Below are 15,570 nucleotides of genomic sequence, written 5' to 3'. Positions count from 1 at the left end.
AAATGAAAAAATATGATATTTAGGCAAAATAGGAAAAATATACACATCCTTCAGTTCAAAAGTTTACATCCCCAACTCTTAATGCATCATTTGTCCTTCTGGAGCATCAGTGAGCAATTTGAACCTTCTGTAATAGTTGTATATGAGTCCCTTAGTTGTCCTCAGTCATTGTTGGAAAGGGTTCAAATACACAGGAATGCTGAAAAAAACACAGAATTTGTGGGACCTGAAGGATTTTTCTGAAGAACAACAGGCAGTTTAACTGTTCAGGACAAACACGGGACTCATAAAAACTATCACTAAAAAAACAAACAAAAAAAAACAGTTGTGGATCATTCAGGTAACAACACATTATTAAGAATCAAGTATATGTAAACTTTTAAACAGGGTCTTTTTTATAATTTAAAAAAAACTATTGTTTTCTCTTGCGGACATATATTTTTTTATGTGAAATACCTTATTCAGGTCAATACTAAATAAAAAATAACATGCATTTGAATGATCCCTCTTATTTTGTTAAAATAATTAAAATAATTTTGCAGATTCTGCAAAGTGTATGTAAACTTTTGACTTCCACAGTATACTGTAGTAACAATAACTATGCTAAATGTTATTATGCTGGCAACATGGCGGCTAACTTACTGCTATAAAAGTACTCCTAACTTGATATTATACACCACTGTCATACAAACGAATCCAGAATGATGCAATATGATTTGGTAAAGGAGTACTTTCATTATGGCGGCCATAGTTTCCATCCAAACACTACAGTGAGCGTTCATAACAATCTTGTTTACAACAATCGTGGTGAATACTACGAAATGACAGTTTTATTGTTGTAGCAATAGGGTAAACCTGGTTACCATGGTGAACTGTTGTAAGGGGCTAGATCTGTCGATCTGTCAGTCTGACGCGCGGCGGTTGTAGCACGGACTGACTGGAACGCTAGCGAAGTAACCGACGAAAACTGAGCACTAAGGCCGCGTTTCTTCCTCTGCCATCGGTCAAGCTTATACCGAACCATCTAAATACCACTAGACTCTAAACCGCTGTGTTATTTCGCCGCTTATATAAAGCACTTTCGACATTTCTCCTCAGCCGAGGCCCGTTTCGGTGTCTGTTGTTGTTGTTGTTGTCGCGAGTGGAGGGCGGACCCCTCAGATAAGGCCTCAAAACACACCGAAAAACACCCGCATCTCACGCCAAAAGCACTCAGCTCACTCACCTGAGGGCAGCCTGCGAGGCAGAGCGGGTATATGCTTTCTTCCGAGCCGCAGGAGAGAAGATTAACGATGAACAAATCGACAAATCGCACCTCGTAGCCATTTGCAGAATCGGCCCGTCCCACTGTGGAATCCCGTCGTCATCGCAGCTACCGCGACGTAAAGACGTCACGACGCTGATTGCGTCAACACGTTCGAACGTATGGGGGAGGGGCGAATATGTAAACAAGTTTTGAAGCGGATGTTGTAACCGGGGGGCTGTTCCATAAACTAAGATTAGAGTATAAGAGAAATTTGTATATTTGATGTGCTTTTTTATACAGAAAATGAAAGATTGAATTGTAAAGAACAACATATTATACATTTGTTTATTTTATTAGGAAAATTCCATATACATAAGAAAAAGTGGGCTCAGTGTAAACCAAATTTTTTCTCATTTTATTAACGACTTTAAATTGTATGTAAATCTCTTGGAACAAACAAAAAACAAAAAAGCACTGAAAACATGTAATGCTCTAAAATCATTGAAGTTTATGTAATGTTATTTCTTTCTCTTTTTTCTGTCTATTTTGTTTCTTCTTTTTCTCTGGCAGCTAATGTTAATTTGACATGAATATGTAATACCTCTTGTTCTTGTGGCATTGAACCAATAAAAAAAAAAAAAAAAAAGATTAGAGTATAAGCCAGGCTTATTTCGGTTAGTCAGGCGTATTTTTGGTAGATTCGGTTTTATAAATCAAACTTAAAAAAGTTCAAACTCAGTTACCCCGGCAATTTATGCTGGCAAATTAACCTGGTCTGGGGCAGGCTAACTGTCAGGCTAAGTCTGAGTTCAGGCTTAACGAACATACCAATTATACTCACCTGCTGGTAATTCGATGTCATTTTATTTTACTTAACCACTATAAATTTTTTTTTTTTTTTAAATAAATAAATAAGGAAATGTACTTTACTTATAAATGTAAGAAATTATAAGGTATAAATACACTAAGAAATGTTCAAAACTTGTGTGTTTAATTGGTGAGTTTGGTTAATTAGTTTGGTAATTAATTAATTAAAAGTATATAAATAGGGAGCTGAACTCATTTCCAAACTTAACCATGGCGTGTCCTTTCATAGATGAGGTGGTGGATGAGGGAGCTATAGTCTTGTGGAGGGCATTTCAAAGAGAGAGAACTTTCAGAGACAGGTCAGACCCATTGGCTTTTAATGACAGCTACCTGTATGAGCGATATAGGTTCTCCACATGAAGCGGACTTTGTGAATAGGAAATCAGTACACAGCATCAATGTACAGGTACAGTCCCACTGAGATGATATTGAAGGCTATGCTCTAGCACTGAGTGTTCTGTACTAAGCTGGGCACCAGTGTTTAGTTCATTGCAATTAAAATGTAGTGACCTACAGGTTCAATTTATTTTAGATGATTAGTGATGCAGATTGCATCATCACAAATGTAGAGGCCAAATGGCCAGGCTTTGTGCATGACTCTAGAATCTTTAGAGCCTCATCTCTCTACCAGCAACTAGCAAGAGGTATGCTAGTAATCACTTAAATCGCAAAAAGTCTTAAAAAAAAAGTTAGCTGGGAGACAAGGGATACCCATGCCTGCCTTACCTCTTGACTCCCTATCAGCATCCCCAGACAGAGGCACAGCACCGCTACAACATTGCCCATGCATGCACAAGAGGTCGTAGAGAGATGGCATTTGGGCTGATAAAGTCAAGGTTCCAGTGCCTGAAGCACCTCAGCTCAGAGTGACTCCACCTAGGGCATGTGACATTGTAGTTGCTTGTGTAGTGCTCCATAACATTGCTTGTCTGAGGAGAGAGAGGCAACCAAGGATTGTTGAAGAGGAAGACTGGGGCAATGAAGCAGTATTGGAAGAAAACGAAACGGGCAGACTTATACGAGACACATATGCAAATAATTATTTTGCTTAATATGGTCTAAACCATGTGTAGCCTTTAAAATTTTCCACTGGCCCCTCAACTTTCTCCTTAGTTGAGGAAACACACAGAAGTCAAAGTATTTAATGTGATTTGTCTTTATTCAGAGTAAATCTGCCTGTTAGGGGTGAAAACACACAAATAAATGCTGTGGAAAGTGATCAAAAAGGTAATTTTTTTTTTCTTTTCCTTTTCTAAAAATGGTAGTTCTACTTGCATTTTTCTGTAGCTGTTGAATTTCCAGCTCCAACTTCCTCATCTTCAGTTTTTTATACTGGATGTCGATATCAATCGCTTCCATTTGTTTAGGGAGGTAGCGTCTATACACTCCTTTCATGTTTTCTGGGTTCTGTAGCAACATAGATTTAAATTGTTTCATTGAATACTCTTGGCACATTGTTTTCATTTCTTAACACTCACTTTGTCACATGTGGTCCCAGACTGAGAGGGCTTTAGAACAGTGTCAGCATCCTGAAAACACATTATGATAATTTTATCACACAAGTACACTTTTTAATATTCAATACAGTATCGCATGGAACCTGTGACTACCTCAGGCCTCCTTGAACACACAGACACAGTCTCCTAATCCTCCTCAACTGATGGGCCTTCTCCCTGTGACCACTGATTAAACTCAGTTAAACTCATTAGCTTACATGACTGATTTAAAAGGTCTCATACTCACAGGCAACATGATGTATGGTGGATCCATAAAGCATACAGAATCTTTTGTCACTATGAAACCAAACATTTTTTTTTTACCAAAATGCACCATTACAGTAGCACAAGTACCTCTACGTGACATTACTGCTATGATGTACTTAGGCTTACAATGCCTAAGGAAGGAGGAAATCAGTTAGTCAGGAAGGAATAATGATAATAAAACACACACACACACACACACACACACACACACACCTTTTATATACTCACTCCTTATACTACGTGATATCATTTTAGATGATGTCCCCCCCTCTATTCCCTCAAGGACGGGCCTCCCTTTATTAATTTCCAAAGCCAGCTCCTCTGCAGGAGTGAAGCTGGCTGGTGGTGGCCCTCCCCCAGTGCCAGTAACCTCAGTCTTCTTTTTGGTCGCTGCAATAAAAAAAAAAAAAAAAAAAAAAACTGAATAGTTGTAACTTCAAGCTGGCATTGATTACATATGTACATACCATTAGATTTACTTACCATTCTGAACTATATTTTTATATTTTATTTTCACCTGCTGCCAGGTTCTTTTTCCTTCACTTAAGTTGCTGCTGCGTGAAAGCAATTAACTTTACTGTTACACACAAACTTTGCAATGTATTGTGACACACATTCAATGTTGATAAAGTATTTTAAATAGTTTACACCGCTACTTACGCATTGTGACGATCAGCAATTTCCTGCCAACCTTTCTCTCTTGCTTTATTTATTGCCGCTGTATTGCCTTTTTTGGTGATGACATCTTTAAATTCTTCATATGTTTCCAATCGCAAACGCTGTTCCGTTGCCGTGAACATCGCTGCTCTATCTTTTCCTTTTGTTGCCATGGTAGCCCACAGTAAATCGATTGACCCATGCTCGACTTTTCAGGACTTTTAAACAATGGCGTGCACGCGCAATTATCTAGACTATTTAAACCTGACTCAAATTAGTAAGATCACATGATCCTCAACTTATTGAATTAAGCTACAAACCCAATCATAATGTACAGTATTTCCCTCTAAGATGCATTTTGAGGTGCAGCCACTGATCTATAATATAAATCGGATTTGGGCTGACAGTCTGAACGAAGTTTCAGAAGTTCCGATCAGAATAATTTTTCACCATCAGTTCAGATCGGGACTTCGGAGCGAATCATTTTAATTAGACAGGCTTTTGGATTTTAAAAAAAGTGATTCAAACCGTTAAAACAGAGTATAGAAAAAATAAAACAGAAAAATGTGAAAAAACAGATTTCATATGGCCCTATATAATTATTAATATTTTTTCTTTGTGGTAATAAAAATAGATGTAAGTGAACAAAAGCCTTTACAATTACTTAAAATACATATATAATGAGCAACGAGGCAATAATAATTAGTTCAAATAAAGAATCAAAAGCAAGAAATCATATGGTTATATTGCACAAAGCTGTTGAAATAATGCATTATAAACAATAGAGCTAATGTAGGCTACATTACGCATTAAAATGAAGGCCTGCAGAGGGCGCCAACGTCCTGACGATTGTTTTTATATATTACTGGCGATTTAATCCTTGTTGAATATTGACTAAACAACAATTAAGTCAAACGTCCACTTAATCTTTAATATCTGGCCATATCTTTACCACAGAAATGCTATAGCCACAGTAATTTAATGAATACGTGGACATCAAAATGTGTAAACTCAGAGTGAGGGTTTAAACTTTTATTTTGAAATTGCAAGGAACACTTTGCATAATGAGAAAGATATTGATGCATTCTCCTGAGTTTGCATAGATTTATAAATGATTTACCTCACAAATATGATGAAATGGCGAAGGTTGCATTCCCAGAGGAACATTATAATATCCAAACTCATAACAACATGCAGAGATGGGGTGATGACAGTTGACAGTTCCTGTGGAACAGCGTAGGCCTACTGTGAAAGGAGCTGCTGTGAGACGCAGGTACGTTACGAACACGCATGTAAATAATTGACTGACATATATTAAACCTGCATGGCATATATTTATTTAACCGAACCCTAGCGTTTGTGAATTCACAATTATTCTTAATTATGATTTTAAATAGGTTTAATATATAATGTAGCCTTGGGAAACAGTCTAATAATGCATTTCATGGATTCTCGTCCGTGAATGCCCCACTTCCGGTATTTTGCCATTAATCGACACGGGCAAAATAAAATCGAGGATTTTTAAAGGTACACTCCACTTTTTTTGGAAAAAGGCTCATTCTCCAGCTCCCCCTGAGTTAATAAGTTGAGTTTTACCGTTTTGAAATCCATTCAGCCGTTCTCCTGTTCTGGCGATATCACTTTTAGCATAGCTTTGCATAGATCATTGAATCCTATTAGACCAATATAGCATCGCGTTCAAAAATGACCAACAAGTTTCGATATTTGTCCTATTTAAAACTTGACTCTTCTGTAGTTATATCGTGTACTAAGACCGGCGGAAAATGTAAATATTGATGATATCGCCAGAACAGGAGAACGGCTGAATGGATTTTAAAATGGTAAAACTTAACTTATTAACTCCGGGGGGAGTTGGAGAATGTGGAGTGTTCCTTTAAAAATCGAATATTCGTTTAGAATTATCGAATCGCGACAGCCCTAGTTGCAAATCTTTTGATTCAGATTGAAACTTCAGAGCGAGCTCATGAATCATTTTATTCAGATAGAAACTTCTGAGCAGGTTTCGCGAATCTTTGATTCAGACTTCAGAGCGAGTTCGCAAATCATTTGATTTAGATCGGAACTTCAGAGCGGGTTCCCGAATCATTTGATTCAGATTGGGACTTCTGAGTGGGTTCGCGAATCATTTGATTCAGATCAAAACTTCAGAGCGAGTTCACAAATCATTTCAGATCTGGATTTCTGAGCAGGTTCACGAATCATTTGATTCAGATTGGAACTTCAGAGCGAGTTTGCAAATCATTTCAGATCGGGACTTCTAAACGTGTTTACAAATCATTTGATTCAGATCGAAACTTTAGAGCGAGTTTGCAAATCATTTCAGATCGAGATTTTTGAGCAGGTTCACGAATCATTTGATTCAGATCGGAACTTTGTAGCGGGTTTTGCAAATCTTTTGATTCAGATTGGAACTTCGGAGCAGGTTCGCAAATCATTTGAATCAGATCGAAACTTCGAAGCATGGGCCGCGAATCACTCGATTCAGTTTGTGACGTCTGAGCGGGTTTGCAAATCATTTGATTCAGATTGTAACTTCAGAGCGAGTTCGCAAATCATTTCAGATCGGGACTTCTAAATGGGTTCACAAATCATTTGATTCAGATCGTTACTTTGGAGCGGATCGCGAATCATTTGATTCAGATCGTGACGACTGAGCAGGTTCAGATCAAAACGGGTTTACGAATCATTTGATTCAGAACGGAACTTCGGAGCGGGTTCACGAATCATTTGATTCAGAACGGAACTTCGGAGCGGGTTCACGAATCATTTGATTCAAATCAAAACTTCGGAGGCGGTTCGCAAATCATTTGATTCAGATCGGAACTTCGGCGCGAGTTTGCGAATTATTTCAAATCAGGATTTCTGAGCGGGTTCATGAATTACTTGATTCAGATCAGAACTTCAGAGCGGATTCACAAATCTTTTGATTCAGATCGAAACTTAAGAGCGTTTTCACGAATCATTTGATTTAGATCAAAACTTCAGAGCGAGTTCGCAAATCATTTTCAAATCAGGATTTCTGAGCAGGTTCACGAATCTTTTGATTCAGATCGGAACTTTGGAGCAGGTTCGCGAATCATTTTGCGAATTGAATTGAATGATCATACTACTTTTTTATATTATAATATTTTAATTAGTTGTGACCTTTTTCTTGCAATTGCAAGTTCAGAGCTCTCATTTCTGACTTTGTATAAATGGTCAGAATTGTGAGAGAAGTCAAATCACCTTTTTTCATCAATACACATTTTAAATGTCAATTTCCATCTATAAATCTGTTGGCAATCGTTTGATTGTTGTAAATGTGCCTGTAATTTAAAACTAGCAATGTAAAGCATTTTTACTAATAAAACTTACCTGAATTTTGCCTAATCCAAACAAAAGACACCCAGACAAGATAGGTTTATACAATGATGTACTGTATTCAATAATGACTCGGTACATACTGTATGTGATTAAAAGACACATGACATTTGACATTTATTTGTCCTCTCTTTAACAACCAAAGCTTTAAGTGCTCTGCCATAAGGTCATGAGAAATGTGCGCAAACACACCAGAATGTTACAGGAAATTGGAAGGAAGAAAAAAAATTACTAAAATTACTAATTACTCAAACTTTCAGCGCAAAAGAGGAACAACCAAAGAGTTTTGCCTCCCACTTGTGTTAGATTTTAATTTTATATAGCCTTATTCACACACACACACACACACACACACACACACACACACACACACACACACACACACACACACACACACACTAAATCATAAGTAGAACCGACAATTAAGTTTTTAAGTCTGACAGTTTTTTAATTCCTCAGTGAGGCTGTTTAATTACTAATATTCCAATAAACAAAAAGCCAGTGTTTCCGAGGGCTCTGGGATAATTCAAATACAAACACACAAGCATCAGAGATATTAAAGTAATCTTGTTTTGGCCGAGATACTTATGACCTCTAATTTTATTAGACTGGAATGACACTTTCCACAGATATGGTACAAAACAGCCTGAAATGCTTAACAAAATCAAGCTCTTTTTCTTTTTAGCAAGTGGTGGCTGAAAGGAGGGGCTTCACCTTCATAAAACGTTGATCATCATCCTCAGGAGGTCAAAAAACATTCAATGAGCTGTTTTATGTTTATTTGTGTTGTGTTTATTTTATATGAGGTCTTCTGGGGCTAGGGCTACACTGTAGTTAAACTAAAACTAAAAGCATTTAAAAACAACAACAACCCTTTCTCATGTTTAATTTAATTTAACTTGATTACTAAAATAAAGTAAACCTGAAATAAAAACAAAAACTTTAAACATTAAAATAAAAACAAAACTTTTTTTTTTTTTCATTTTAGCAAGAATTCTAATTTCTAATTTTAATTTAGTTTAACTTGATGTACTTAAAGTAAAACTGAAAAAATATATATAAACATTAACTGAAATAAAAATAAAAAAAACAGTTTTTACATTTTGGCATCATTTCTCATTTCATATTTATATTTTTGGTCATTAAAATGACTAATTGAATTTTAATTAAGTTTGAAGGTCAGGACTTCTGAGGTTGGACATTTTAAGGGTTTGAAATGTTTTAAAGATCTAATTTTCAAGCTAGGTTATTTTTAGATGAGATAATTTGTCGTCTAATAATTCTCAACACACACCAAAAAATGTTTTGTGCTTCTAAGAAAAGTGAAAGTGTACCACATTTGTGGAAAGCACACAGTATCCTCCATTATAAACCACAGGAAGTAAAACCGTATAAGTTCTGATTCTTAAAATACAGTAAACGCAAACATTCTCTGTCCTTTAATTTAAATCTGAAATTTGAATAAAATAAAAAAATTACATTAAAAATTAAAAAAGTGTTAAATTTAAAGGGTAAAAAGGAAACATACAGTTAAACATAACTGTGTAAGTGCTGAATTCTTAGAGTACAGTAAGCACAAACATTCTTGGTACTTTGAATTTTTACATTTAAATTTTTACATTTTATTGTTTAAATTTAAATCAAAGGACTGAGGGAAAAAAATTAATTAAAATTTAAAGGGTAAAAAGGAAACATACAGTAAAACATAGTCCTGAATTATTAGAATACAGTAAACATTCTCGGCCCTTTGATTTAAATTTAAACATTTAAATATTTAAATTAAAATTTTTACATCTTTAAATTTAAATTTTTAAATTTTAATTTTTACATTTTATTGTTTCAATTTAAATCAAAGGACTGAGAAAATAATAAAAAAATAAAAATAAAAAAATTCTATTTTAACGGGTAAAAAGAAACATACAGTTAAACATAACTGTGTAAGTGCTGAATTCTTAGAATACAGTAAACATTCTCGGGCCTTTGATTTAAATGTAAACATTTAAATTAAAATATTTAAATTTAATTTTTTAAATTTTTAAATTTTCATTTTTACATTTTAATGTTTAAATTTAAAGGACTGAGAAAATAATAAAAAAATCTATTTTAAAGGGTAAAAAAAGAAACATACAGTTAAACATAACTGTGTAAGTGCTGAATTCTTAGAATACAGTAAACATTCTCGGTCCTTTGATTTAAATGTAAACATTTAAATATTTAAATTTAATTTTTTTAATTTTTACATTTTAATGTTTAAATTTAAAGGACTGAGAAAATAATAATAAAACAATTTCTATTTTAAAAGGTAAAAAAGAAACATACAGTTAAACAGAAATGTGTAAGTGCTGAATTCTTAGAATGCAGTAAATACAAACATTCTCAGTCCCTCTGATTTAAATTTAAAAATCAAAATTTAAACATTGAAATTTAAAAAAGAAAATGTAACAATTTAAATAAAGTTTTAAATTTAAAAATGAAAATTTAAAGGGTAAAAAGGAAACACACAGTAAACGAAAGCAGTTTAGAACGGGCAAAAAATCAGTTGTCATCAGAGATTTTTATTACATGAACAGTAACATGGGAGATAAAAAACAAGTAGTGGTTGTTGTTTCAGTTGAATCAGCAGAAACGGTGAAAGTCACAAGCGTTCAGATGAGATGCATTCAGATTTTCCAGACCTTTTGTTCAGAATTTGACTTCTTATCAATATAATCATTGTAATTATAGTAGCTACATGAGATTCTTATTTCCAATCGATCAGATATACAAATCACACGACCCAATAGATTTACAGTTGGTGGAGAACACTGAAAAGAAAAGCAAACGGCGGTTAGGAACAGTAAACGTCGACCAGTGGTGTGACCTGACAGGTTTTGTAAAGCTTAGAGAAGCAAGTCTACCCTGAGAGAAGTTTCTAGAACATGGGCAAGCTTGCCAGACCACCTCTGGCTCTATGTGTTTGGTTAATATAACTGTACACTCTATTAAATATCATCAGCACGCTAGTGTCAAGGACCTAAGATATATCCCTTTCAGTAAATGTAATGTAATATTTATATATATATATTTACATATGTTTTAAGATCCCATCCTCAGTAAGACATGTGCAAGTGTTTTCTAACAACCTCAACGAGACGTGAAGGAGGAACACAAACGCCGAATCGGTTTCTAAGTGCTGCGTGTCTTTTTCTGCCGTGGTACCGAGGAGCTGCGGATATCCAGTAGAAAACATGAGACAGTAGGAAAGGAACGTCAGTGTAAATAAAAAACAGCATTTCAGCAGCAATGAAGAACATCTGGACGGATCCAACGCATCTTTTTAGCAGAGCACAAAACAAAACAAACACGCCGTTCTGTTTAAGAAACTCTGTTTGTTTTGCTTTGGTCGTTGTGTTCGGATTTCAATTGCGTTTTGTGAACGAACATCTGCTTCTGGTTTAGTATTATCCAGATTTGGAGCTGAAACAGACTCTACGCCAGCGTGCGAATGCAAGTGTTTCCATCAGCGTAAGCAAAAAACTTCATTTAATGATGCAATGTAAGCAGCTTTTGCGCAAAACAGCTGCCAGTTTACTCTTCCGTGTCAACCGTGATCTGTTGTTTCAACGTGACAATCTTGCTGGTTGAGTTCAATTGAACTAAGTCGGCTGTTTATAGCGACCCGAATATCACAGGAACCACTAGAGGAACTCGGCAATTATGGAAAAGAATGTACAAATATTACTAAAAAGGAAAGGATAAAATGGTAAATATCAGTTCCCTTCCGAAGGGAACTCTCACTGCGTCCTCTAGAGGGCGCTTTTGGGGAACGCTGCAGCGTGCCTCGAGTCTGAAGAATGCATAGAAAAACTACATGAAATGGCCGGCGCCAGCGTATGACGTCACCGCGGCGCGTCAGTCGCTGCCGTTGCGTCACTACCGGGCGACCATAACATAAAGAGGCGCCCGTGCAACACAATACATCTTCGCTGTCTTCAGCTTTCCCGGTTTGGATGTGCATGGGAAGAAACGGTAAGAATCCTTTCTTTGAACTACTATCATGGCAAGCACTAGCAAGTCGTTTAAACGGTGTGTTCATCCGTGTCCGCGTTATTTGACACCTGATGACACACATGATCTTTGCGATATTCTGTTTGGGCTAAGAGCACACACGCGATGTCCTTGAGGGGGCATTGTGTATACATTATGAGCGCTTCTCTATGAAGAAGCTCCGGTCTCGTCTGTCTCTCTTTCTGAGGAAAGATGAGCGTCCACTTGCCCCTCGCGGTTCGGGTCCTGCCGTTGCCGAGGCACGGAGGAAACTGAGCTCGTGGGGCTCGCAAGTGGAACTGGCTGACGATCTTGAGAGGGGTCTCTCTCTCTCGCCAGCCGGAGACGACGACAGGCTCCTAGCTGATGATGGTGCGTTATCGCTGACGTCATCAGATCCAGGAGCAAGTGCTCTTTTGGGTTCCACCCAAGAAGAGCAGGAAATGCTAGAGATGGATGAAGACGCTGAGGCTGAATCCTCTCTACCTTCCTGCCCTGCATACGAAGAGCTGCCAGAGGTTATGGACCGCACCACGGCCAGGCTTGTCCTGCTGTGGAAGCGGGCTAGAAAGATAGCGCCGCGGGGTCGCCTTGACGAGCGATATCTTTTCAGGCCATAACCATCCAGCTCTGGTGAGTCTCCCATTCCTTCCCGATCTTCATACTGAAATCGAGAGGGTCTGGAAAAAGCCGTACGCGGCGCGCATTCATAGTTCGTCCATTGCGAACTATGCTAGTATCGAGGGTTTGCGCGACCACGGCTATGAGAGGACGCCCCTTGTGGAAGAGATGCTATCTCTCCACAGGGCGGGCTTTCTCTCTCAAGACTCCCTCTCTGCCTTCTCCGGCCCTGCTGAACGGCAGAGCGTATGCAGCAGCAGGTCAGGCGGTGGGTGCACTGCACACCATGGCAGTGCTCCAAGCCTACCCAGCCGATCTGCTGAAAAATCCTTTATCCCTCGAAGGTCCAGGTATTAGCCCGAACACCACAGGGGTCCTGCTCCGCCTCCTTCTGAGGAACGGAGGTAGGTGCAGAAGGCTAGTGTTGCATCCCGCGCTCCTCCCCCGCCTGCGAGCAGGTCTAGGAGGCGACGCGGATCGAGAGGTGACAGACAGGATTTCAGGGAAGTCATCCAAGCGAGACAAAATTCTCGCAGGGGTCAGAGTAATACCTCTCCTTCCCTCGGTCCAGTCGGGTCGCCATATTAATTCCCCTGTCTCCATTTAAGCTTCCTGCACTCCCCGGACCCATGATGTCCTTTGGGGGTTCTACCTGTATAGAACCCTAATTTTCGGACGGTCTGGAATCAGGCGGTCTCTGAAAAAAAAAAAAAAAACCCCGCCTCTTTCTATGAAACAGGATGCTTTTAAATGGGTGAGTATGATCCATTTTTTACGTGAAGGAACTTCATACTGTCTCAGACCTGTGTATGTTTTTCTCTATTCACAGAAGAAATACGACGAGTCTACGGCAGACGCCCCCTCTGATCCTATGGATTAAGGTTACGGCAGTGTTTGCCCTCTCCACTCCACAGGCTGTGCGGTAAATCAACCCTTACAGCATATATTACACATAGGACCTCTGTCCTCTTCAAGGTAAGCTCCCTAAGTTTTTCTTAGGTTTGCCCTTGGTATGCTTATGCTGTCCTTTGCAGGCCTAGTGTAGACTTATGTCCTGTTGAGACAGGAGCATAACTCCCTAGTTACGCCCCCCTTATGGCTGGATAGGCGTGTTGCCTGCAGGGTTTGGGTTGCGTGTTGTGTTTTTCCCTCAGAAAAGGAATGTGGAAACATCTCAACGGAGCACCCCTCCCTTCCGGTTGTATGGTGGTGTCCGTCTACACAACACTCGTTCCAGCACAATCGGGCTTCTCCCTTCAGTGGTTAAACGAGCAAAAGGAAATTTTTCCTTTCTCCCTAGGTAAGCATCTTAAGATATTTATATTTAAGATTGCACTAGTATGTTTAACTCTGTTGCAGACGGCCTGCGTGCGAGGATCCGCTTCGTGTCCTCTCCTAAATACGGTTTCTATGGAAACTGAGTGTCTACACCTGTTGAGACAGGTGTTCACTTACATAGGAGTACCAGCAGTCCGGAGTGCTCGCTGCGGACTCGGAGCAGGTTTGGTTGCTCCCTTTTCTGCGGAAAAGGCTTTTTATTTGAGCACCACCTGGTGACACGCTTTCCAGCTGGGGTCTTGATTCTCGGTGTGCGCTCCCCTTTCTGAGGAAAGGGGTTTTTATCTGAGCGCTACTTTGAGACTCTCTCCAAGTCGCCTCATTCTAAGCCTGAGGGCTGAAGCAGCACTTGATGTAGGATCTACACCCAGGCTGTCGAATGTCTCCCCTACAGAGGGTTTGAGCATCCTTCGGTGTTTAACACCTTAGAAAGCCGTCACTTTAGGATCGATTCTCGCTCCCCAGGCCTAGTTCCACTTCCCTTTCTGAGGAAAGGTTTACGAAGTGTCTGAACTAGGAAGCTGCCCTTATTCATTTCGGAGCTTCCCAGAAACTTTCAAGGCAAACAGTGCTCCCCTTTCTGAGGAATGGGTTTGTTAAGGTTAAGAGCTCACGTTCCTCCCTGTGCGCAGGATTGCTGGAACGGACCTGAGCTCCCCTAATCCAGGGTTTCCTTCAGAGCAACTTCCCAGGACTGAGTGCTCCCCCTTCTGAGGAATGGGTTTGTTAAGGTTAAGAGCTCACGTTCCTCCCTGTGCGCAGGATTGCTGGAACGGACCTGAGCTCCCCTAATTCAGGGTTTCCTTCAGAGCAACTTCCCAGGACTGAATGCTTCCTCCCTCCTGAGGGTAGGAATCTACCAGGGACAGACCTTTGAGAGTTATGGACCTGCTACAAGGATGTTGGCGTGCCCCCTTTCCAGGGTTCACTTATAAGAGCACCACTCCTTGGTGGCCAAGTTCTCCTCCCTGTTTCCCAGGGTAGGAGCTTGACCTTCATGCTTCAGGTTTCTACTCTCCAGCCTTTATTCTGGATGTATGCTCCCCTCTATGAAGGGTAACAGTGAGAGCATTCGCTCCTGTTCGGTTGTGCAGCTCCCCTTCTGGGAAGGGTCTTCTATGAGCGCCAACCCACCTTCGTGAGATTGCCAGACCTTCATACAGGTCGCGTGGACCGGGCTGTGCACGCTTCCCCTTTTCATTAAGGGTTCCCTAAAAAGACAGCAGTGCCCCCTTCTGGAGAAGCGATTCTCCCTGTGGATCAGGGTCAGGATTTTTGTCCTCCACTGTCGTCCACTATTGCAGGATGGTCTCAGCTCCATGTTCTTCTCTGTTGACAGATAGCTTGCGAGCTTCTGTCCAGGGGAGGGTTAGTGTGGCAATCCCCTCACCTTCAGGGTTATCCCCTTTCCGTCTCTTCAGACGGCATGGAGCTGATAGTGAAACCCTCTGGGAAAACACTCTCCTTAAATCCGATCATGTCGGTAAGCGTCCCACGCTATGCCTGGGCGTCTTCCAGTTAAAACCACAAGTGTGGTAAGTGCACACACACCTGGGGCACTTCTATAAAATCCACGTGTTGGTAGGTTCCCACCAAGTTTGGGTTCCTCTTTTAAATCCCTTTTTGGTATGGGTCACACGTTTTGCCTTGTTCCCATCTATTGGAGTCGGC

At 39.5% G+C, this 15,570-nt stretch overlaps 2 protein-coding genes across 2 annotated transcripts in view; one reads left to right on the top strand and one right to left on the bottom strand.

Annotated features, from left to right (window-relative positions):
• Nucleotides 1-1,363, bottom strand: part of mtmr3 (myotubularin related protein 3) — a 32,733-nt gene extending 31,370 nt beyond the window's left edge. The window contains exon 1 of the mRNA XM_073819892.1: nt 1,226-1,363. The gene's annotated coding sequence lies outside the window, so the exon portion shown is untranslated. The remainder of the gene's footprint in view (nt 1-1,225) is intronic.
• The window catches only part of tmem127 (transmembrane protein 127), a 58,297-nt gene that overhangs the window by 34,243 nt on the left and 8,484 nt on the right, over nt 1-15,570 (top strand). The gene's annotated exons all lie outside the window — the stretch shown is intronic.

Source organism: Garra rufa, chromosome 15, assembly GCF_049309525.1.
Source record: "Garra rufa chromosome 15, GarRuf1.0, whole genome shotgun sequence".
Classification (NCBI taxonomy): domain Eukaryota; kingdom Metazoa; phylum Chordata; class Actinopteri; order Cypriniformes; family Cyprinidae; genus Garra; species Garra rufa.
The sequence above is the reverse complement of the archived record's forward strand: the minus strand, read 5'-3'. Positions and strand labels throughout refer to the sequence as shown.